Source organism: Rhinoderma darwinii, chromosome 2, assembly GCF_050947455.1.
Source record: "Rhinoderma darwinii isolate aRhiDar2 chromosome 2, aRhiDar2.hap1, whole genome shotgun sequence".
Lineage (NCBI taxonomy): Eukaryota > Metazoa > Chordata > Amphibia > Anura > Rhinodermatidae > Rhinoderma > Rhinoderma darwinii.
The window spans coordinates 285,761,314-285,786,669 of NC_134688.1; the positions used below are offsets into that span (position 1 = coordinate 285,761,314).

The window sequence follows — 25,356 nt, forward strand, 5'->3', positions numbered from 1 at the left end:
CATGTCGTTTTACTGGTCAGTGGTGCTATTAATGTGATCCTGTATCTATTGTGTTGTCTCTGAGGAGGTGGCAGGTGTCACCAAGCCATACAAAGGATGTAAATATGGACATCAACATATTGGTCATTGTAAATAACATCTCTGCCCTTATATGGTGCCCTTCTATACTACCAGGTAGGGGAACCTTGACCCCCAATACTTCATGGCTGGTAACCATGCTCAGGGGATGCTCCTTGTTGACATAGCGTGACTTCTGTTCCACCACATCCCAAATGTGCTGGAAATTGTGGTCCTGCGACTGTGGAGACCACCGGAGTATATTGAATTCTTAGAACCATCTTGAGTTGAGGAGAACCTTGTGACGTAACATGTTATCTGTTGAAAGAAGGGTAGTCTGTGGCCATAGAGGAATGAACGTGGTCACCACCAATACGAAGGTAGGCTGTAATATTTCAACTGACTGGTATCATTACACCCTTACCAGTCTGGAGCACGGACACGAGGCTGGGTGGATCCTAATGTCAGACCAGTCATCCTTTGTCCAATTATCAACAATATAGTTTTGGTGACCTTGTGCCACTATAGTCCTGTTCTTTGGTGACAGGAATGGAACCCGGCGTGGTCACCGACAGGTTCAGGTTTGTGTGTGTTCAGAGCTGCTCCTCCGCCATTGTTGTAACATGTTTTGCCAACCTATTCCTAGAACCAGTCTGGCCCCATTCTGCCCGACCTTTCTCCGGAAAAGCTGGTGCACACTTTACAAGGCCCCTTTCTCATCACTTTCAGGAGATCTGCCACCAGCAAAAATCCAGTTGGATCTTGGCACAGGGCGGCATACTTTAACGTTTCTTTACACAATGTTTTCTGTATTACTTGTGCCAAAATCTGATCCTCTGGGCTCTTTAAAAAAAATGGAGTCCAGTAGAGCAGATCTCTACAACGCCTTGGAGCCCTGGCCTAAAAAGAGCCTGATCGGCACGTATTGTATTTTTTGAAGGCTAAGTTTACATCTCGTTTTTACTATACGTCTGATGTGCACGTCTTGTCATGAGAAAAACGCGTACCACAGCGTGCACATTGATTTCTATTGGCAGGACGGACGCCCTAATGGTGTAGTAGTGCATACGTTTTGTTTGCTTACTTTGTATCCTTTTTTTTTTTTTCCAAACCCTACAGTTGAATACGTGAAACGTATACGTTTTTGTCACCTTATATGAGAAATCTTCACTTTACAAAGTTTGATTTAGCTACAGAACAAAAAAGTATACATTTTTATAAGTAAGAACGGACACAAACGTATAAAAATGTATACAACAAAAACGTAAGCGTGTTACAAATGCATACATTTTTGTAACTTTAAAACCGTATACGTCGTATACCACAAACGCGTGCACAAAACGAGATGTGAACTGAGCCTAATGTGGTTTTACCACGTTTTTTTTCTTTGTGCTAGTGATTCACTACAGCAAAAAGTGTGAATTCTGCGTACGTATTGGGGAATGGTAACGATAATTACTCGCTTCTTTCGCACTACCGTTAGTATACGTTTACCTCTCTTCTGTCAGGGGAAGAGAGGATAGAAAGATTAAACGAAAGCTGTTTCAGTTGCTGTCCGTTTGTCTCCGTTCGCTAGGTTTGCATGCAGGTTTTTGCTTCTGATTTCACCCATCGCATTGCAGAATGGGTGTGCGGGAGAATTCCAAATTCCCAGCATACCCTTAATTCTGCGCTGATTTTTTCCCACTATGTGTGGATGGGGTTCTGAAAACGCCATCTACATGTATTGTATTTAAATTGTTAAAATCTGCTCCGAAAAGCCACAACAAATCCGCCTAGTCTGAATATGGCCCAAGTTTAAAAGGGTTTTCCAGAGAGAGAAAATTGATGCCCTGCCCTCAAAATAGGCCATCAATGTATGATCAGCACTGGACACGCTGTTCTATATTGACACATTCGTAGTATGCAGTTCAGTTTTACAGCCTTCTTGGCTATAAGAACTGCTGCTACAAGTGTCGGCATTTGACGTTATTGAGCAGTGTGAGCGATGATTTGGAAGCAGTGCCCGCACAGGCTCTGCGGCAGCTTCAAAACAGCTGATTGGCGGGGGTGATGAGAGTCGGAACCCCCACTGATCATATATTCATGGCCTATCCTGAGGATAGTCCATCAATTTTGGCTCTCCAGAAAACTCCTTTTAAAGGGGTGTTCCCAACTTAGACATTTCTGACATATCCGCAGAATATGCCATAAATATCTGATACATGCAGGTCCCAACTCTGGGATCCGCACCTATATCAAGAACGATTCGACCCCCATTATGCCAGCCGTCTGGCTGTCTATTCCAGGTGGTGACTAGTGGAGAGGGGGCTGTGTTCCACCGACGCCATTCAGAAATTGACCTGCGGTGCGTTTTTTTAATCCGCAGCATGTCAATTTATGCTTCGAAATCTCTGCTTTTCTGTTGCGGGCACAATCCGCAACACATGGCAGATGTTGCAATTTTTGCTCCGCAAAAGTTCAGATTCCGGCGCAAAAATCGCAACCCTGAATAAAAAAAGGAAGGTTATACTTACCCAGATCTCTATCCCTCTCTGTGCGGTCCGGTCTCCTGGGATGATGTTTCATCCCATGTGACTGCTGCAGCCAATTACCAGCTGCAGCGGTTCCATGGGCCGTAGCATCATCACAGGAGGCCGGACTGCACAGAGGGAGGCGTCGCCATGACCGTGGCCCAGGGTAAGTATAAGGTTTTTTTATATTGCTGACTTCCACAGCGAACTTTCTGCCCGAAAAACTGCACCACAATTTAGTGCGGTTTTTCGGCCGTAATTCCTTGCAGGTTTCAGGGCAGATACGCTGTGTACTTTTACGCAGCGTATCAGCCTTGTGTGAACATACCCATATAGAGGTGTACATAAGGCAGCTTGCAGTAGTATGGAGTTCAGGTACTCTGTGTGCTTCCATACAGTCTCTGTGCTCACAGATCTGCTGTTTACATGCCTTTTTGAAGAATCACCTCATACAAACAACATGCAAGAAACCAGTGTTAGGGTATGTTCACACTAAGTTTTTTTTGACGTGGAAACCGCTCCACAAAACTCCCCCAAGAACGGCCGAAAATGCCTCCCATTGATTTCAATGGGAGGCGAGGGCGGTTTTTTCCCGCGAGTGGTAAAACCGTCTTGTGGGAGAAAGAAGGGACATTTCCTATCTTCGGGCGTTTACGCCTCTGACCTCCATTGACATCAATGGGAGGCAGAGAAAGCGTATTTCGCGGCGTTTTATGCCTGCGGCGCTCGATGGCCGCGGGCGAAAAAAGCAGCGAAAATCGGCGTGCAGGCAGAGTAAAATCCGCCTCAAACTTTCAAACGCAATTTTGATGCAGATTTTCCGCCTGCAAAAAAGTCAGTGTGAACCCAGCCTTAAAGGGAAACACGAAATTTTGTGTTAAGGTGTGGCACAAAGCTTCACCACCACTACACAAACCCCCGTCCCCAATTTTTTGGTAAAAATTGCATTGTGTTCATGATCATTAGACGCCATTTTTTTTTTTATTAAAAAAATGTTTTCCGAGAACAGCTCTTATTATGTTTTTTTTCTGCTGCGTTTATTTTTTTCACAAACACTTTTAGGAAATAGCAGCAAACCCCAAAATACTTGTGCATGAGATTTTGATGTCAATTGCCTTGATGTAACATCGGCCCGCAAACAGAAGCGCAGTACAAAAACGGAATCTGTTAGGGAATTCTATAAATGGTCATTCCCTGTTGTAATGTTCTCATCAGAAATAGTTTAACCACAGAAGTGACCTAATAACAGTCTACAAAACGGCGGTGAACGTCAACGTATGGTCTGAGGCAACGTCGGTGTCATTCTTTTTGGGGAAATGCAATCTATAGAGGGGTTTTCCAAACCAGACATCTGACTCTCTAATATTAGAAGTTACTTTTAAGCGGATTTTCTTGTCATTTTATTTCACAAATTATTCCGATCACTAGAATTCTTTAAGTCTAAAGGAAGTGAAGGATTATTTTTAAGGTTCCCCCCCCCCCATTAAAAAAAAGATATAATGAAGAAATCAAAACCTTCAGTACACATATAAATCACTGATGGAGCTGTACTAAGCAAAATGGGCCACAATTCAGTTTGGTAAAAAAAAAAATTTCGACAAATTTATTATGTGTTTTAGGCCGTTTTTACTCCAACCTTTTACAGTATTGAAAACAGGAGTCGTAATATGTGCCAAACTTGAGCTTTATTGGTGTAAATGTACGGCAGCCATGGGGTGGCATAAACCGTGTCTAACAATGACCACTAATATGGCTGCTATTACGGTTCGCACAGTGGTTGTCATCTTTTTCCTGGAGTCTTCAATAGGAAAGCTGCTTAGTTATGAAGCAATGTGGGAATTGGAGATCCTCAGTGTCTTCCTGTCCCAACCAGGGGGGCAGAGGATCCTTAGAGGATCCTTCTGTTTGTATGCTTTTGTATTACAAATCTGTTCAACGCAGATCCGTAATATAAGCGGGTGAATTAGCCTTTAGGGTAACCTGGCTTTACTTACGTTATTAGAAATGGGAATGCTTTTGAAACTAAAACCATTCTTGAATCTTTTATTTATGAAGATTTCCTTTGTTTTCTTTTTTGTGATCAGGACACAAAGGAAGGCAGAATGGCTCCAATTCTAGTTTTTGGTCAGATGTGAGACCAATTTAATCTCCGTCTGGTGCCTTGTGCATACCCGTCAGGTTTGGTCATACATGTAGTTTCACCAGCCTCATTCATCAATTCGGGTCTGTTGGGCACAAGCATGTCATGCACGTAGTGTTTTTTTTAAATTCTTTTAATACACTATGTATATGCCTTATATACCTACACCGGACTACATGGCCACATGGTTGATGATCAATCTCTCTGTTTTAGAGCTGTTTTACAAACAGTATGTGAGTGTAAAAGCCCTTTTACATGGGCCAATTATCGGGCAAACAAGGGTATACAAAACTATTGTTTCCAATCAGTCGATCAGGCAACGATCAGCCAATAAACGAGCAAACGCTCGTTCATCGGCTGATCGTATTGTTTATGCAGCTGAAAATATTATCGTTGTCGTAGGCACATCTCCCTGTGTACACCGGAAGACGTGTTGCCGACACTATAGAAATGTATGGGGACCAGCGATTGTAGTATCGAGCGCTCGTCCCCATACATAGCTCCTAGGGAAAGGATCAAACAAGCGGCGATCGAGTGTCTCGTTGATCGGCGCTCGTTTACACGGCCCATGTCGGGCTGTGTAAGAGGACCCTCATTTATTGCAGCTGCCATAGTGCAGCAGGGTTTGCATGCTTTGTCTATTCCGACAATCCAGGATGTAAGTTTGTGCCTCCAATATGGCCGACCCCAGAATAGTTATGCGGGCACGCAAATGATCTCACACTGATATTATTATTTTTCAAGAATCAATGTGGATGAAAGTCTAAGGAGTAATGGTGGCTCTTAGTTCAGTTCTATTTCTATCCACTGTGGGTAAAATAATGTGATGTGAACAGGTATTGGAGCTTATCTGTTTGGTCCCCAGTATCTCCCATTGTAGGTTCCTGCAGGAGAGGTTATGCCAGCCTGTAGATTGCTCCTGCCAGCCATCGATGTGTGCAGGAAGGGTAGGAGCAGTATCATCTTCCCCACAACAGTGGCTGTATCATGGAGCTTATCTCCTTGTAATTCTAGATGAATAGTGGAAACGACTGGCGTTTAGGTGACAGTCCCACCTTGTGCTCATTGCTGATAGCAGTGCTTGCATATCTGCCAGCCTATGCCTAGTCTGATTGGTCCACGATGACATCACACTCAAGCAGTTTGCAGCATTGTTTTTTTACATCTGATATAAAGCTAAGCTAGAACGTATATATCTATGTAAAGCTTTGGTGTGGGTAACAAGCCTACGCTATGTCCTAATTCTATGTGACCTGGTCCAAGTCAGTACCTGTTGTTTGTTCTTAAATTCCTTCTTCGTCTTTAGGCTTTTAGTCTAGTCCTTGTCTCATTTACAAAAACAGTCTTAGCATGCTGAAAATTCTGTAAGTGATTGACTTGATCTGACTAAATCCTCTTTGACATACATATACCACTAAAGCGCTAAAAGATGTTAGTCTCCCTAACATCTGCTGCAGGACCTTGCACTTCTTCTAAGGTTTTATCCACATGGTATATGGGGCCTCGGAATACCCCTGTAATACAGCAAGCGAAGAAACATGCCTTGATTTTCCTTCTCCATGATTCTGTATGCACCATTGTGAACTCCCATATGAAATCAGGGTTACAGTATGGGCTTATATAATTCTATGAATTATGGATTCATATAACCTAGAACCGTAATAGTCTGTGTGTATGAGCCCTAATGCCTCATGCACATGACATTGTGCGCCAGCCGAGCACCGACCGTGGAAAGATAGTTAATTTTCATGGACCCGATTCACCCGCTAAAGTGAATGGGTCCGTAAAGACTATCGGGTGCCACTCGGATGCCATTAAAAACGGCCCGAGTGGCACATCGGTCGTGTGCAACTGGCTTAAGTCATGTAGTATAAAGTAAACTATACGTACACTCAGATTAAGACCAAACCACATATGGGAAATTAAAAGAGTCCTTATTTATTGTTTCCCGTTCCTTTATAAAGCACAAACATATTCCACAGCACTGTCCAGAAATCCTGGACAGTATAGCGCAGCATACAGCACTATTTTGTCCGGTAAAATGACGGGCACTATGACTAAAGCCTGACAGGTCCCATTATAGTCAAAGGGATACATCGGGCAGCAATGGTCTCCGTCATCTGACGAATTCGACACTTCCGTCTTTATCGTTGGCATTACTTGTTTACTCAGGAGTATAGAGCCTCTTTAAGATAATTAACCCTTGCTTACTAAGTGTATACAATTTGTACAGGTAATAGAAAGTTCAGGGCCACAAAACAAGCTTTGGACTACCAAACATCCTTTTATAGCTGAATTTTATTTTTAAGATGTAGACCGCTGTGTACATTGTTTAATGGAATGCTTTTAGTTTTGTGTTTCACACAAACAGAGCATTGGTGCATTCACAAAATGATTAGTGACATTGACTGGAAAAATTCAGCGGCTGTTTTTTGGGCTAGAGGCTTATATTTTAGATATAGATCAGTAATAGATGGCTATTTCAAAGCAGCTCGCAGGATTGGGGGGTAATTCTTGAATGAGCAGTCAGTGGAAAATTTTTGTTGTATTTTGCACAAATTTTGAACTTTTATGGCAAACTAGTGTCATAGCTGAGAAAACACAGTTATGGAGGGGAGTATATATGACATTCTGCAAATGTTCTCTTACCACAATTAAAGGGGTTATCTGGGGACCAAAAATTGCATTGAATAATACATTTACGTCAAACGAAGTAACTTACTAATCTACTTTCATTTCCAATTCTATACTAAATGGTGCAGTTCAAACCTTGTGAATTGTTCCCGGAAGTGCTGGAGCTTTTGTAATAATGATGACGCTCCGACACGGCCCCACGTGACTGAGGGCTAGCTTCATGTGGTGTTTGTGAACATGACAGCAAGGGGCTGTCACATTGCCTATTGCTTGAGTCCCGAAAAGAGCATCAGCTAGCGCTTAGCTCGTGACTCCAGCACTGCCCCCGACGTCCATATTTGGTCAATTCAGGGGTTTCCTATCGCTGGAGTTCCCGAGCAAAGCATCGGCTGATGCTCTGCCTGGGGACTCCACAACTTCTGCTGATGTCACTGTCCATATATGGACAGTGACGTCGGCAGCAGTACTAGAGTCCCCGAGCAAAGCATCAGCTGATGCTCTGCCTGGGGACTCCAACACTTCTGCCCACGTCACTGCCCATATATCAGCCGATGCTCTGATTGGGGATTCCAGTACTGCTGCCGACGTCATTGTACATATATTGACAGTGACATTGGCAGAAGTGCTGTAATCCCGAGGCAGAGCATCAGCTGATGCTCTGCTTGGGAACTCCTGCGATAGGAAACACCTGAATTGACCAAATATGGACGTCGGGAGCAGGGCCGGCCTTAGGATAGATAGTGCCCCGTGCGAAATGATCTTTCGGCACCCCACCCCATCATTAAAAAAAATGCCCCATAAAAAAGTATAATGCCCTATATAGTGCCCTACACAGTATAATGCCCCTTTAGTGCCCCCTATACAGTATAATAATAATATATTATAAGACCTTCGAGGACACTGTATTTTGTCCTCTAATGCACCCACACAGTATTATGTCCCCTAAGTGCCACACACAGTGTATTGCCCTCTGTAGTGCCCCCACACAGTATAATGCCCCCTCCTCTTGCTGCCACACACAGCCCCCCCTTGTAGATAGTGCCCCCTGTAGATTGTGCCATACAGCCTCCCTGTAGACAGTGCCATAATCCCCCACCTCCTCCTTGAAAACAGTGCCATAATCCCCCACCTCCTCCTTGTAGACAGTGCCGTACAGCCCCCACCTCCCCCTTGTAGACAGTGCCCCCAAACAAAAAATAAATTGTACTCACCTAGGCCCTATTCCCATGAGCTGAGCTGCTCCGCGACGGGATCCTTGCATAGGTCGGCGTGATCCTGTAGCCTAGTACAGAGTTTCCCGACCTTTTCGGACTCTGCATCCTTGGAAAAATAAAATATCCTCAGGGCACCCCTACCAAAAATTGTTTAGAGAGAGACAGAATATGGCTAAGAACAAGCACTACACTCTTAGGGTATGTTCCTTCAGGAATTTTGAGGCAGATTTTGAATTGACATTGTTATTTGGCGTTTTTTTTTTTTAAGCCGTTGAAGCTAATGCAAAAGACGCAGGCAAAAAAGTACTCCAAACGAGCCCACCACTCACAGTAAAATGACCATCAGCCCACCACTCACAGTGAAATGACCATCAGCCCCCCCTCTCTCATAAAACTGACCATCAGCCCCCCCTCTCACAGTAAAATGACAATCAGCCCCCCCCCACTCACAGTAAAATGACAATCAGCACGCCAGTCGCAGATTCTCCCTGTAGGTAGTGCCACACAGCCCCCTTGTAGGTAGTGCCACACAGCCCCCTTGTAGGTAGTGCCACACAGCCCCCTTGTAGGTAGTGCCACACAGCTCCCTTGTACTTAGTGACACACAGCCCCAATGTAGGTAGTGACACACAGCCCCCTTGTAGATAGCGCTACTGTAGCTCCCTGAAGTAGCGGAATCCTACTGTGGCCGGGGATTCTGCTCCTGGATGGAGCGCTTGATGTCTCTATCTATATATGGGCAACTCCTGAAGCGGAATCCCCATCCACGGTTGCCGGCGCTGTGACCGGGATTCCACTCCAGGAGAAGCCCCTGACGTCTGTGTCGATTTATGGACAGTGACGTCAGGAGCTTCTCCTGGAGTCACATCGTCAGGGACTCCACTCCAGGAGAAGTCCCTGACGTAATTTATGGGCAGTGACGTCAAGGACTTTTCCTGGAGTGGAATCCCCGGTCGCAGCGTTGGCAACGCTGTGGACGGGGATTCCACTTCAGGAGTTGCCCCTGATGTCACTGTCCATGTATGGACAGAGACATCAAGCGCTCTGTCCAGGAGCGGAATCGGCCACGCGGGGATTCCGCTCCTTCAGGGAACTACAGTGGAGCTAGTAGATAGCAGAGCAGAGAGATACCGCCCACCTCTGCTATAGTGTTCAATAGTATCTACATCCTAAGGACGCAGATACTATTGAATGTGGCGTCTATGGCTGCTACAGCGGTAGTCACTGAGAGAAGCGTCGGGCGGAAAGGCAGCTGCTGAGTCGGCGGGCCCGGGTGCTTCTGAAACAAGCAGGGGATGAGAGCCAGCGCAGTGCCTCCTTCTACCTGCTGGAGTGATGCATCCTGTGCAATGGCACAGGTCATACACCCCTAAGGCCGGCCCTGGTTGGGAGCAGTGTTGGAGTCCTGATCAAAGCGCTAGCTGGCGCTCTGCTCGGGACTCAAGTAATAGGCAGTGTGACAGCCCCTTGCCATCATGTTCACGAACAGCACATGAAACAAGCCCTCAGTCACGTGGAGACTTCTGAAAACAATTCACGATGTTTGAACTGCACCATTTAGTACGGAATTTTAAATTAAAGTACATTAGTAAGTTATTTCGTTTCACATAAATATATTATTGCAATGCGATTTTTGGTCCCCGGATAACATCCTTTAAATGTCCATGCTTTTCCTTCTTCCTGTGCATGGCTTCTGGAAGTTGTGGACACAATTGGAAGTAAATATCAGTAGTGAGAAACTAGACATGGACCGCACATCCACTATATACTTTGATCTATAGCTGCTAGGCAAAATTTATAAACATGAACACGAGGTTCTTTGTTAAGATTTTGATGTAATTGTATATAAGACCAATTCATGGTGACCTCTTAAAAGTAGGTGTCTACTCTATCGGTTGCAGCACCACATAGCGGCCACTGCCACTGCATCATCACCCCTGCAGAGGGAGCAACCCAGAGGCCCTAAGGCACCCATGCTGTCAGGCCACACCAAGCCTCCTTGGCTCTGGGCCACGTCCCCCCACAAGTGCAGCAATACAGCATCTGAAAATTTTTGTTGTATTTTGCACAAATTTTTAACTTTTATGTCAAACTTGTGTCATAGCTGAGAAAACACAGTTATGGAGGGGAGTATATATGACATTCTGCAAATGTTTTCTTACCGCAATTAAATGTCCATGCTTTTCCTTCTTGCTGTGTATGGCTTCTGGAAGTTGTGGTCACAATTGGAAGTAAAGATGCAGCTGTTTTTCTTAATGGCCGAAATAGTGTTTTTTTATTTTTTGTCATGTATTGCCTCGTAAATTGTTAATGGATTTGCATGCTTTTTAGGATTAAAGTAAACACTCATGTTCGGCCAATCTGAGAGTTCATGTTCGGCCAATCTGAGCGTTCATGGTCGGCCAATCTGAGTGTTCATGTTCATGGTGGAGTTTAGAGAGCGCTATATTTTTTTGTACAGCCAACGTTAGAAAACCTTCCCCTTCTCTTTTCTCCTCTCACTGCGCAGTGACATGCTTGGAAATGTGTAATGTTTGAAACAAGATGTGGTTTTACCCTTCAGGCATGTGTCACACAGACCACAGCCTTCACCCAATTCATAGCCTAGAAGGTTGGAAAACAAGGAACGCTGGTAAGTGTAGTTGAGCAGTGACATCAATGGAAAAGTGACCAACCTTCATACGCCAGTCTTAATATAAAGAGCACTGCAGTAAAATACGCTTTTCTGTATTAAGAGGCGCACACCTCTTCATTTAATAGGGGCATCTCTGGCTGTCCATGCACCAGAAAGGGAAATCTACGCCAGGTATGAGCTTGTGTAGATTTCCGCTAGACTTTATGCCAGTTTCAGGCATTAATTATAGTGAATTTGTTGGGCCGCTGGTGAACCTGCCCTCTCCCACTAAACCCTGTACCATTTTTTAAAAGTGGCAAAAGCTGCGTAAAAAATTGCAAACTTTTCTACGTCAAAGCTGGTGTAAAGGACTTAATAAATTCCCACCATTGAATTTTGAATGATAAATGTAGCATTTTTAGGGTATGTGCACACACACTAATTACGTCCGTATTATACGGACGTATTTTGGCCGCAAGTACCGGACCGAACACAGTGCAGGGAGCCGGGCTCCTAGCATCATACTTATGTACGATGCTAGGAGTCCCTGCCTCGCTGCAGGACAACTGTCACGTACTGAAAACATGATTACAGTATGGGACAGTTGTCCGGCAGCGAGGCAGGGACTCCTAGCGTCGTACATAACTATGATGCTAGGAGCCCGGCTCCCTGCACTGTGTTCGGTCCGGAACTTGCGGCCGAAATACGTCCGTATGTAACGGACGTAATTAGTGTGTGTGCACATACCCTTATTGTGCACCAGAGACAGCATGGACATTTTTCTGGAAATACATTTTAAATCAAATTATGGTGGAAATGGATGATTATACTGAGCTGCAGCTGATCACTGGAGGTTAGAGAAGCCGAGTCTGTGGCCGTCTGTACATCCTAAGATAGGACAAGCCCTTTTAATGTAGTGCATACTTGCCTTTTAAGGAATTACTGCATTTTTTCAGACATAATCCCAACAATACTCTGGAAAGAAAAATTCATACAGTGAGAAATATCTATGTATAACCCTTTCCTGATTTTTGACAACCCTTGTCGTTTTAAAGGGAAAAATGTATATCTATGGCCAGCTTAAATGGGTTTTACTGGAATTGACAATTATCCCCTATCCACAGGATAGGGGGTAAATGTCTGATCACTGGGGGTCTTAACGTGGGGACCGCCCTTGCAGTGATGAGGAGCTCGAATGTATTGGCGGTTGAGTGCTCATTCAATGTCTGGGGCTAGCGGAAACAGCCAAGTGCAGTACTCCATTATTTCTGTCATTACCATAGACTTTGAATAGTGCGGCAGCACGCATGCTCAACCGCCACTCTATTCAATGTCCTCCACATTGCGGTTGAGCTGCAGTGGGGCCCCCAGCGATCATTCTGGAACAAACCCTTTAACATGTAATTGCCCAATAAAAGTATAAGAAGCTTTGGGAAAGGCTTTCCTGTGTGGAGCCATAATATGGCCATGTACATGAGTCCTTACTAAAATCTAGACACAACGGTCTAAACATTGTACCATATCCTGGTCACACTGGGCCCCCCCAAGATGCATTACTGTGTACACACTATCAGCTTATGAAAATATGGGTATCTGTGCAAAATTGGAAGCACACCGAGGTAAAGTTTGTAGATGTAGCATTACTTGGTGGCCATTTAGATGAATGGCTGTCCATGTTATACATTGATGGCCTGTGTCTGCCAAAGTGTCCTGGCTTACAGACATCCATAAGCCGCAATGGGAATATAGACAAGATTTGTCTTGCTGATACATCAACCTAAAATGTGAAACATTTTTTTTTTTCGTGTTTTTTTTTTTTTTAAAATCACACTGAAATAAATGGACATAGACATGCTCCAGTTAAGCTGGAAAGGAAAAAGAAATAAAAACAATGGGACTTGGAAACAATGCATCATTTGACCTAACAATAGAAAATTAAAATAAAGGGATTTATACATTTCCATGTTACCATTTTCAAGCATTTTTGTGTTTGGTATACTACCAGGGGTCAATATATACTTCCACAGCTGCTCGATCGGATTGAGATTTGGGGACTTTGGACGCCAAGTCAGCACCTTGCATCCTTTATGTTCCCCAAATCATTCCTGAACAATTTTTGCAGTGTGGCAGGGAGAATTATCCAGCTAAAAGACGCCACTTCCATTAGGGAATACTGTTGCCATAAAGGAGTGTAGTTGGTCTGCAACAATGTTTAGGTAGGTGGTACGTGTCAAAGTAACATCCACATGAATGCCAGGACCCAAGGCGTCCCAGCAGAACATTGCCCAGAGCATCACACTGCCTCAGATGGTTTGCCATCTTCCCATAGTGCATCCTGGTTCCATTTCTACCCAGCAAGCGACGCACACGCAGCCAGCCATCCACGTGATGTAAAATAAAACATCATTCATCAGACCAGGCCACCTTCTTCCATTGCTCCATTATCCAGTTCTGATACTCCAGTACCCCTTGTAAGTGATTTTGCCCAATGTGGTTGCCTAATAAAAATTAATATGAAGGATATCATGTAATTCTAGCGCATGGCCACTCTGACCGGTCTGCAGCCACGCAGCCTTATACGCTGCAAGCTGCGATGCACTGTGTTTAGACGCATTACATAGTCAACAGTAACTTTTTCAGCAATTTGTGGGATTGGACCAGACCGGCAACTCTTTCTCTTCACACACATCAATTAGACTTGGGCATCTATTACCCTGCTGCTGGTTCACTGGCTGTCTGTCTTTGGACCACTTTGGTAGGTGCTTACCACTACGTATCGGGAGCACCACACAAGACCTCCATCATTTTGGAGATGCTGACTCTATAGATAGTCATCTATCCATCAGAATTTGGCCCTTGTCAAAGTTGCTCAGATCTTTCCGCTTGCCAATTTTTCCAGCTTCCAACACATCATCAAGAGATGACTGTTCACTTGATACCCCCTTGACAGGTGCCATTGCTGAACTTGGTTTAATTTTGATCTTGACAGTTCGGGGGAGATATACCTAGGTAAAATACGGAATGGGGTGCGGTTTAGCAAAAAGATACATAGCTTAAACGGGTTTTCCCCCTTCTGACAACTGATGACCTATCCATCGGATAGGTCATCAGTACATGATCTGTGGCGGTCCGACACCCGGACCCCGCACAGATCATCTGGCCAGGTGCCACCGTGCATCGGACGTACATGCTGGAAGCAGTTTGATCCGGCCACGAAATAGCGTCTGAGCTGCAGCTAGTGAATTGGAGCAGACCTGCAGTTCTGCAGAACAGCCTCTATGCTATGTTCGGAGCCAACTGCATCCGGCTCCGTACATAGCATTATGTGACATAATATCCGGTGCCCGCAGGCCACTGTACGAGCTGATCGGTGCGGGGTCCGGGTGTCAGACACACACTGATGATATACTGATTACCTATCCGGTGGATAGGCCATTAGTTGTCAGAAGATGGAAAAACTCCTTTAAATTGCACCACAGTGTGTGCAAAATATTGGTCTAAAAGTAAGCTAAACGCGAGGTGCTGTAAGGTAGAGAAAATTGTCTAAACCTCTGTTCACATCAGCGTTCCTTTCCGCGGAGGGGTTCCGTCTGAGGTTTCTGTCAGGTTAACCCCTCAATGGAAAGGCAAACTGAAACCTTAGAACTCAATGGTGACGGAAACCTAGCTAATGTCGTCTGTCGGAAACCTCAGACGGAACTCCTCAGCGGAAACGAACGTTGTTGTGAAAGGGCCCTATCATACAACGTGCATCACTGTGATTAGTTTGGCAAATCTTCTGCCTGCCTGGTCTAAGTTTACGCTGTCTTGAGGCTGGATTCACACGAGCGTGGCGTTTTTGCGCACGCAAAAATGTGGCGTTTTGCCTGCGCAAAAGCCACTTAACAGCTTCGTGTGGCAGCAGCATATGATGCTTTTCGCGCAGCCGCCATCATTATGACACTCCGTTTGGATGTTTGTAAACAGAAAAGCATGTGGTGCTTTTCTGTTTACATTCATCCTTTTGACAGCTGTTGCGCGAATCACGCTGTTCGCACGGAAGTGCTTCAGTGCAACATGCGTGGTTTTCACGCACCCATTGACTTCAATGGGTGCGGGATTCGCGCAAAACGCCAAAAGAACGGACATGTCGTGACTTTTTTTCAGCGGACTCACGCTGAGTAAAAAGCACGGACATGTCTGCATGGCCCCATAGACTAATATAGGTCCGTGCAACGCGCGTGCAAATCTAAATCTGACCCATAACTTTTTATGCATTTTAGTAATCGGCAAGTCATCTGAAAATGAGACTGTAGGTCACTTTCCATATTGATGACATACTGTAGACTATAGGTCAAGTTATTTTGCATTTATTTGTGATTACATCCAATATTCACCATTTTCCTTGATACTTTTTTGCTGGTAAAAGCTTCTCAAACTTTTTTTTTTTTCCTTCCTAAAATGGAAATCTCCTGAGTCAGTTGTCTGAGATTAGCAGCAGCTCCGAGCAGCTTCCAGGGAAGCTGGATGTGTCTCTGATCAGCAGGATGACAGCCAACGGCCATCTCATTATGAGCTGCTTCCTGAGTGTGTGGGACTCGGAGAAAAGTAGGATTTACAGCAGACAGGATATATCGGGTGGCAAGAAATGGGTCTGTATTATTGGCTGCAACCTAGTACAACATGTCACTCCTAAGCTAAACAGCCGGAATCAGCTGAAAACCGTGGAGTGAACCCGTAAGGCCACGCTCAGACTGGGCATTTGTGGCGGGTTTATTCGGGGTGTTATACAGACGGTGAATGGGGATTTATGTTTGTTAGTGCTCTGTGTGTTTTTATTTTATAAACCACAGCATGGTCTTGTACTGTAATTTTTTTGTGATTTTTGCCATTCGACTTACTGGGAATAAAATGTGGTAGGCTTTGCAATATTTAGAAGAAACGGGTCATACAGCAAATTTTGTTGCAGAAATTTTTGCAACCAACAGTCCATTCCATTTATATGAATGAAACTTGCAGAAATCCATGTCTGCTGCAGAAACAAACCCATTTACATGAATGGAACTAATTGGGTCAGTTCACACAGTTTTTGACGATGATTTTGACGCATAAACCACATTGGAATCCGCACCAAAAGATGGCCCAAATCGCTCCCCATTGATTTCAATGGGAGGTAGAGTTTTTTTTTGTCCCGAGCGCTTTTGGGCGCTCGCAGGAAAAAAAAAGTGGCATGCTCTTTGAGCGACTTCCGCCTCTGACCTCTCATTGGAGTCAATGGGAGGCAGAAAAAACCTGCTGTGCTCGTTTCTAAGCGTTTTTTGAAAAGAGGCTGCTTTTTAAAAATAAAATAAAAAGCATTTCATACATACCCGGTCGTTGTCTTGGTGACGAGTCCCTCTTCTTCCTCCAGTCCGACCTTCATTTCTGACGCGGCAGCCTGTGATTGGCTGCAGAGGTGGTCACGTGGGATGAAGCGTCATCCCTGGAGGCCGGCCTTCTGACGTCATCCTGACGTGCGTGACCTCCGCTACAGCCAATCACAGGCTGACATGGATTAAACGTCATCGCTGGAGGCCGGACAGGAGGAATGTAAGTATGAACTTATTTTTTTTAAATTACATTAAAATTGTATTTTCCTTGCGCCGAGCATGGTACTGTCAAGGTTGCTGAAAGAGTTACCTCCGATCAGTGCAACCCATTAACTCTTTCAGCACCCTGGACAGTACTATGCTCGGCGCAAGGAAGCGGAAACACGGAGTGCACACAGGTGTGCACAAAACGGGCACACGGATCCGTCACAAATGGCCGTGAAAACTGTGGCGGAAGTGTGCACGAGGCCTAAGAGCTCTAGAATTACCACGTGGAAATTCTGCTGCGTTTTACAGTAGCAGAAAAGTGGAGGAGATTTGATCAAATCTCATCCAAACGCTGTGGAAAAAATAATAATCTGAAAACGTGCTGAAATTAACTTGCGGTGCGGATTCTCACTGTGAGGCACGTCAATATTATTTTGCATAAATGTTTCCATCCCCTGTGCAGGGAGCCTGAGGGTGCAAATTGGTGTGCAAAAGCACGAAAAATCCCAATTTCCCAGCTGCTATTTGAATTGTTGAGTTCATTAAAATGTAACTTTTATTATTTTGTTTAGAAATAAAGCACAACAGAGAAAAAGTGAACGTACAACATTGAGATGGGTTAAAATTGTTCAGAGTCGGTTAGCGTAACGTTTGAGATGAGGTGTGTGTTAACATCTCATGAACATGGTGTGGCTGGCACGGTCAGCAGCTGCAGACTGCTTGAAGAGCCTCTATGTCACACTTAGGTAAAGTGCAATAGCTAACATCGACTGTGGTTATTAAAAGAGCGCTAGCCCCCCCCCCCCCCCCGACATGTTTCGCTGCTTCAGCAGTGTCCTCAGGGGATAAATTCGGGTATCCAGAAAAACGGCTGAAAAATTGGAAGTACAACGCCTCCAAACATCTGCCCATTGATTTCAATGGGAAAACGGCGTTCTGTTCCAACAAACAGTTTTTAACGTGGCCGTTTTTTCAAAATGGCCGCGTAAAAAAACTGCAGCGAAAAATAAGTGCATGTAACTTCTTCAGGCGTTTTCGGAGCTGTATTTCATAGACTCTATAGAAAAACAGCTTCAAAAACGTCCGTGAAAAACGCGACTTTGATTAAAAAACTTCTGAAAATCAGAAGCTGTTTTGCCTTGAGACATTTTTTATTTTGTGTGTGCACATACCCTTATAGTTTTGGGCAAACGAGGCTTTTCCAAAGAGCATCCCATAATTAGCACTGTGTTATAGGGCAACAATAATAATAATAATTAAAAAAAAAAAACAGCTTAACACCTTCACGCACCAGAACGTTCCGATACGTCCTGGTGCAAGGGGCTGAAGTATGGAGCTCGCTCCACATGGTGCAGGTGTCAGCTGTGTATCACAGCTAAAACCTGGGACTAACGGTCACGCTGTTCCTGGCCGTTTAACCCCTCAAATGCTGCAGTCAATCGCGACCGGAGCATCTGAGGCGTTGAAAAGAGGGAGGGGTGGCCCCCTCCGACAGCTCATCGCCCCCCCTTGCAACGTGATCGGGTGATCGTCAATGGTTGTCATGGCAGCCCAGGTCTGCCTTTACTCTGCCTCTGTTAAGCCTGTAAAAAGGCAATACATTAGTATTTCTTTGTATTGTCCCAGCGATATAACGATCGCTGGTTTAAGTCCCCTAGGGGGACTAATAGAATGTGTAAAAAGAAAAAAGTGAAATAAAGCTTTTAGTAGGGAAAAAAAAAAATATATATTAAAAGTTCAATAAACCCCCTGTTTCCCATTTTTCTCTAAAGTAATGTAAAAAATAAAAAAAGTAAAAACAATTGGTATCGCTGCGTCTTTAAAAGTTGGAACTATTACAATATAGCGTTATTTAATGTGCACGTGAACCCCGTAAAAGATAAAACATTTAAACCACCAAAATCGCAGTTTTTTTGGTCAACTTAGCTCTCATTATTAAAAAGTGGTCAAAAGGTTGTTTGTACTAAATGGTATAGATAAAAACTACAGGTCGTCCCGCAAAAAATAAGCCCACGGGAAAATAATAAGTTATGGCTCTCAGAATGTGGTGAAACAAGACAATTTTTTTTTTTTTTAACTAAAAGTTATTTTTTTTTTTAAAGTAGTAAAATATAAAAAAAAAAACTATATCAATTTGGTATCTCTGTAATCGTATTGAGCCGCAGAATAAAGTTAAGTTGTAATTTCTACAGCACGGCGAAAGCTGCAAAAACTAAACCCAAAGCACAATGGAGGAATCAGTTTTTTCCACTTTCAGCAGGCAAAGAATTTTTTTCCATTTCCCAGTACATTACATGGTAGTTTAAATGGTGCCATTAGAATCTACAACTCCGCCCGCAAAAAAATAAGTCCTCACACCGCTCTATTGACGGAAAAATAAAAGAATTATGGCTCTTGGAATGCGGGCAGTGAAAAACGAAAATCAAAAAATGCCCGTGTCCTTGAGGGGCTAAATGATGTTTCTGTACAGTATGAAGACCGCAATAGATTAAGGAAGAAGAATCCTTCAATCAATACTATAGAAAACATTAGCATTTATTTGACAAATGCACGCTGTTATATATATATATATATATATATATATATATATATATATGTGTGTATATATAATAAATATATACTGTAGGTGGGATTTTTCATAGTGCTGCTCTGTTTCATTACTTGAGATATAATAATAATGATATATTTATCATGGTCACACTGGTAGCCATTGAATGTGGTAGAAAAGTTGTATCACTAGTTAGGTGTGGGTTATAATATTTTCAAAATCTAATTTTCTAGGAGCTGCATTGTGTAATGCTGATGGTGAATTCCTTTTGACAGTCTGACAGGTGAGATGTCTCTTTTGCCTCTAGTTGGTTAACCCATATGCCAGGAATAGGAAAGCCATGTTTTTAAAATACCAGTGTTCTACAAAAAATGTCACAGGCATGCATTATATGTATACGCAATGAGCTTTTCAATAGTTTCTCATGATGTATATGTCAAATAGATGCCATAATAATAAAAATATATAGATGTCCAATGCCTCATTCACACGACCATTGTGCCACTCGGGCCGTTTTTGATGGCATCCGAGTGGCGCCCGATAGTCTTCACAGACCCATTCACTTTAGCGGGTTAATCGGGTCCATGAAAAATGGTCCGAGTCTCCGATCCGAGGAAAGATAGAACATGTCCTATCTTTCCTCGGATCACTGACGGCACACTCGGTCGTGTGCATGAGGCGTTACAGTGGCATCCATCACCCGTAGGCTATTATGTCATCCGTTTAACGTATACATCGTGATAAGGTAATGGGAGTTCATAACGTATACGTTAAACATATCCCTTTATAGCATGTGGTTGAAGGATGCCACTGTAAGGCTATGTTCATACGCTTACTAAAAAACGTCTGAAAATACGGAGCTATTTTCAAAGGAAAACAGCTCCTGATTTTCAGTGTTTTTTTTTATCAAAGTCGTGGTTTTCGCTGCGTTTTTAACGGCCGTATTTGGAGCTATTTTTCTATAAAGTCTATGAAAAACGGCTCCAAAAATGGCTAAAGAAGTGACATGCACTTCTTTTTCACGGCCGTTTTTTTACGCGGCCATAAAAACGCCCCGTTGGAACAGAACGCCATTTTCCCATTGTAATCAATGTGCAGATGTTTGGAGGCGTTCTGCTTCCGATTTTTCAGAAAAACGGCTGAAAACACTCCGAGGGAACATACCCTAAGGCCTAGTCCACACAGAGTTTTTTGCACATACCCTTAGACAACCATCACAGCCTACGTTTAATTATATGTCAGGAGCTTTTCCAGATGTATTGGTTAAATGTAAACCAAAAAACTGATGTAAATAGGGGCCTAAACTGGGACTCTCCACCTGTTTTGAAACTCCCATCATGTTACAGGGTACACTGGGAAGCCACCGCTAGAAGACCACCGCAGTATAAGGTTTGCAAACTGAGTTTACATGTTACACATAAATTACAAGGCGAATACAGGGCAAGATAATTCTTCCCAGATGCAGATAATACATATATATATGCAACCTGTGTCATTGACATGATTTTAGGGTATTTCATCATTTTAGGTGCTTATTCGTGTACTCTACATGTTTGCTGATTTAATTGAACACCAAAAAATAAAAATTTTCTGTGCAAATTTAGGTGGTCGTGTCAAAGAGGTGTCACTTATTTGTATATATTATTGTGAGCTGTTCAAGTCACATTGAACGATGATGTATCTTTGCCCTGAGAAATCTGTTTGCAGTGATTATTGCGCCAACATTTTTTCTTTTATATTTTTATTTGTTTGACATGTGATTTCTTCTTCTTTAATGGATAATTTTCATTATTTTTTTCCCTTTTACCAACGTAAGTGAAAGTGGTTTGCACTTCACAGAGCAAAAACGTTTTCACATCTGTGTGTTTTTTTTTTGGTAGCTAAACATAATTAATATATGAGATATAATATGAATGTATATGTGATCTGGGTACTGAAATGTACAGGTGAAATGATAAATAAAACTAGTGTATTAGGCCCCATGCACACGAACGTAAAAACGCCCGTAATCACAGCCCCATAGACTTCTATTGGCCACGGGTACCTCCCCGTATGCTTACGGGAAGGTGCCCGGGCTGTTGAAAAATATAGAACATGTCCTATTTTAGGCCGTAATTACGGCACGGGCAGGCCCATAGAAGTCTATATGGGGCTCCCGTAATTACGGGTGACTACGTGTGTGCACCCGTAATTTCAGGAGCGTTGCTAGGCGACATCAGTGGATAGTCACTGTCCAGGGTGCTGAAAGAGTTAACTGATCGGCAGTAACTCTTTCAGCACCAGGGACAGTGACTACCGATAACAATATAAATCAACGTGTAAAAAAAAATAGAAGTTCATACTTACCCAGAACTCCCTGCTTCTTCCTCCAGTCCAGCCTCCTGGATGACATTTCAGCCCATGCGACCGCTGCAGCCAATCACAGGCTGCAGCGGTCACATGGACTGCCGCGTCATCCAGGGAGGTCGGGTTGGATGTCGAAAGAGGGACGCATCACCAAGACAACGGCCGGGTAAGTATGGATTTCTTTTACTTTTACCTCGGAAAGGGCTGCCCCTTCTCTCTATCCTGCACTGATAGCGAGAAGGGGCTGCCGATTGGTGCAGTGCAATTTTGCAGCGAAAACGTGCCCGTAAATACGGGTGGAATAGTGGTGACACCGGACCCGTATTTACGGGAACGGGTCCGTAAATACTGGTGCAATACGGGTCGAATACGTGTGACCAAGGACCCGTATTTACGCCAGTATTTACGGGAGGTAAAAAATACGTTCGTGTGCTTGAGGCCTTAGGCTGGGTTCACGCTGTGCATTTCTGTTTTTATAACATGCACTTTTTTGTTTTGGTTGATAAACTTCGATGTCTTTCAAAGGGAGTTAATCAACCAAAAAAAAAAAACGCATGCTAAAAACACAGAGTGAACCCAGCCTTAAAGCGTAACTAAGCTTTTCAAAAAAATTTGAAACATCATAGTGACACGTCAGAAGTTTTGATCGGCACTAAGACCCCCACAGACTGCTAAAACAAAGCGGCAGAAGTGCTCGGGTGAGTGCTGTTTCTGGACATTTCTGGTCAGAAACTTTGTTTCTGGTAATTCTTCCTAGGAAAAGCCAAGCGAGTGTTATAATGACAGGTCATTTCTGGGCAGAAACTTTGTTTTTGGTCATTTTTCATAGGAAAGCCAAGCGAGCAGTGTAATGACTTTCTATTGAGCTCGTACACCGCTCAGAGGAAAACCAATCAGAAACTTAGTGTTCGGACCACCCACCGAACAAAACTTCTGACATGTCACTATGACATGTCAAAAGTTTTTAAAAGTTTAGTTACACTTTAAAGATCACTTTCAGCATTTGACCCAGTAACAGAAGAAGTCTCCAGGCTCCTCTCTTCTTCTCCGCCTACTACCTGCCCTAGTGATCCTGTCCCCTCACACCTCCTCCAGTCCCTCTCCCCAGCTGTCACCTGACTAAAATATTTAACCTCTCTCTTTCCTCTGGTATTTTTCCCTCCTCTTTTAAATATGCCATTATAAACCCATTACTGAAAAAACCAACTCTTGACCCATCCAGCGCGACTAACGACCGACCAGTCTCTAATCTGCCCTTCATCTCCAAACTCCTGGAACACTCGGTCTACTCTCGCCTTATTCGCTATCTCTCTGCCAACTCCATTCTAGACCCCTTACAATCTGATTTCCGCACTCTACATTCCACAGAAACTGCCTTTACTAAAGTCTCAAATGATCTCTTGGCGGCTAAATCGGACGGTAAATACTCTCTCCTGATTCTTCTGGATCTCTCTGCAGCCTTTGACACTGTAGACCACAAACTCCTACTTAACATGCTCCACTCCATTGGCCTCAAGGACGCTGCTCTCTCTTGGTTTTCCTCCTATCTCTCTGACTGCTCGTTCAGTGTGTCATTTGCTGGTTCTACTTCTTCTCCTTATCCACTTGCTATCGGGGTTCCTCAGAGATCAGTCCTAGGTCTGCTCCTCTTTTCTCTCTACACAGCCCCTAATGGACAAACCATCAGCAGATTTGGCTTCCAGTACCATCTCTACGCTGATGACACCCAATTACATGCCTCTTCCCATGACATCACCCCTGCTCTAATACAAAACACCTGTGATTGTCTGTCCGCTGTCTCTAACATCATGTCCTCTCTCTATCTGAAATGGCATCTTTCTAACTGAGCTCCTTGTGTTACCACCATCTACTAACCTCCTTAAACTGGATGTCTCCATCTCTGTGTGTGGCACTATCATAACTCCTAAGCAGCACGCCCCCTGGCTGTCTCGGGTTATTTTTAACTCATTACTAGTTGGTCTTCCCCTCACTAAACTCTTCTCCCTCCAATCTATCCTCAATGCAGCAGCCAGGCTCATCTTTATGACCAACCGCTACACCAATTCCGCTACCCTGTGCCAGTCACTGCACTGGTTGCCCATCCCCTTACCCACAAAGCTCCCAACAGTGCTGCACCTCCTTACATCTCCTCCCTCATCTCTGTCTACAAGCCTGCTCGAGCTCTACGTTCTGCCAACGACCTTAGATTAAAATCCTCCATAATCCGAACCTCCCACTCCCGTCTCCAAGATTTTTCTTGTGCTGCACCCGTCCTCTGGAATGTGCTACCACAGACAATCAGATTAATTCCCAAGTTTTACATGTGCCCTGAAAACACATCTTTTTAGACAGGCCTATAACATTCCCTAATTTGACTCCTTTCCATGGCCCCCCTTTTAGATTAGTCATCAGAATTAGATTGCCTCACACTCCTTCATGTCTGTCATACACGGATTCTGGCTGGTGACCGGCTCATGCAGCTTTATGTGTACCACCCCGTGTGTATAAAAATGGCTGGACCATTGTACAGAACAAACACTGTTACACTTTGTGTCTCCCTTATTTCCTCATAGATTGTAAACTCTTGCGAGCAGGGTCCTCACTCTTGTTTGAATTGTAAATTAACTTTGTCACTATGTAATGTCTGATATTATTTGTTTCATGTTCCCGCTAAATTGTAAAGTGCTGCGTAATATGTTGGCGCTATATAAATAAAGATTATTATTATTATTTAAAGAAGACCTCCAGTGAAAACACAACTTTCCATATCTGCATTCCCCACCTGACTGTTTACCACACTCTACACATCTTTTATGTTTACTGTATTTACTTTTTCATCTGCTGCCTTGTCTGTGCCTCCATCTTGATTCTTAGATTTTCCCAGCTTTCTCTTCCTCTCTGCTTTGCTATCCATCCCCTGATGCTTCAGCACAGCATCACATGACCAGCTAAAGCCGGTAGCATTTCTGCATGCTGGGGGACACTGTGATTATTATTCTGTCTATATTCTCCTTTATAAGCTGAGAAACCATATGTATACAGACAGGGAATCTGCACTATATTCTTCTACATTATACTTGTGTGACAGGAAAATGTCTATGTATCAGGTGTAGCTGATGATAGAAGTTTCTGTCCACCCTGTGCAAAACTAGTGTGGTACAGGAAGTAATGAAGTCTGTGTTGGGTGACACATAGATCTCCATAGAATCAAGTAGGGAAAGCGTGTCCCCGAGCCTGATTCACACTGCTGCTAAGCAACCATCCCAGTCTGATATATAGACATAGAAGCAGCAAGAAAAATTACAGGTGAGAGACTGAATACCATAATGGTACACATGGGAAACTTAGTTTTGGCCCTTTAAGGGTCAGGTAATTTATGTCTAATGCCAATAGTTTTTAATACCGTTATTAGCTGCTGGCAAGTTTGGCCAGACCGTTCTTTCTGTCTATGTCCTAGGTACTAGAGGGCCTTTTGGGTTTTGTATAGAGATAAGCAAATATTTTTTCAGCAGACTCGAGTTTTGCCAGTTCACGGCACTTCAGGATGCATTGGCGATTTGCCAGGCTTGAGATCGAGTTTATGAGGATAATAGGCAAATTGATTTTCCCATTGAACTCACTACACTGTAACATCTGGTTGCTTAAGTAATTGAAAATAATAAAATGTAAATGAGAATTTACCCTTTCGACACTGTATTGCTCAGAACTAGAGTTGGTTGATAGGCTCTTTGGAAA

General features: G+C 43.7%; 1 protein-coding gene across 3 annotated transcripts in view; it reads left to right on the forward strand.

The window, feature by feature from the left end:
- HIVEP3 (HIVEP zinc finger 3) overlaps window positions 1–25,356 on the forward strand; it is a 95,516-nt gene that overhangs the window by 552 nt on the left and 69,608 nt on the right. Inside the window, exon 2 of one of the 3 annotated variants that reach the window (XM_075853389.1) lies at window positions 19,509–19,558. The exons of the other annotated variants lie outside the window; for them this stretch is intronic. The gene's annotated coding sequence lies outside the window, so the exon portion shown is untranslated. The remainder of the gene's footprint in view (window positions 1–19,508; window positions 19,559–25,356) is intronic. 3 annotated transcript variants of the gene reach the window in all.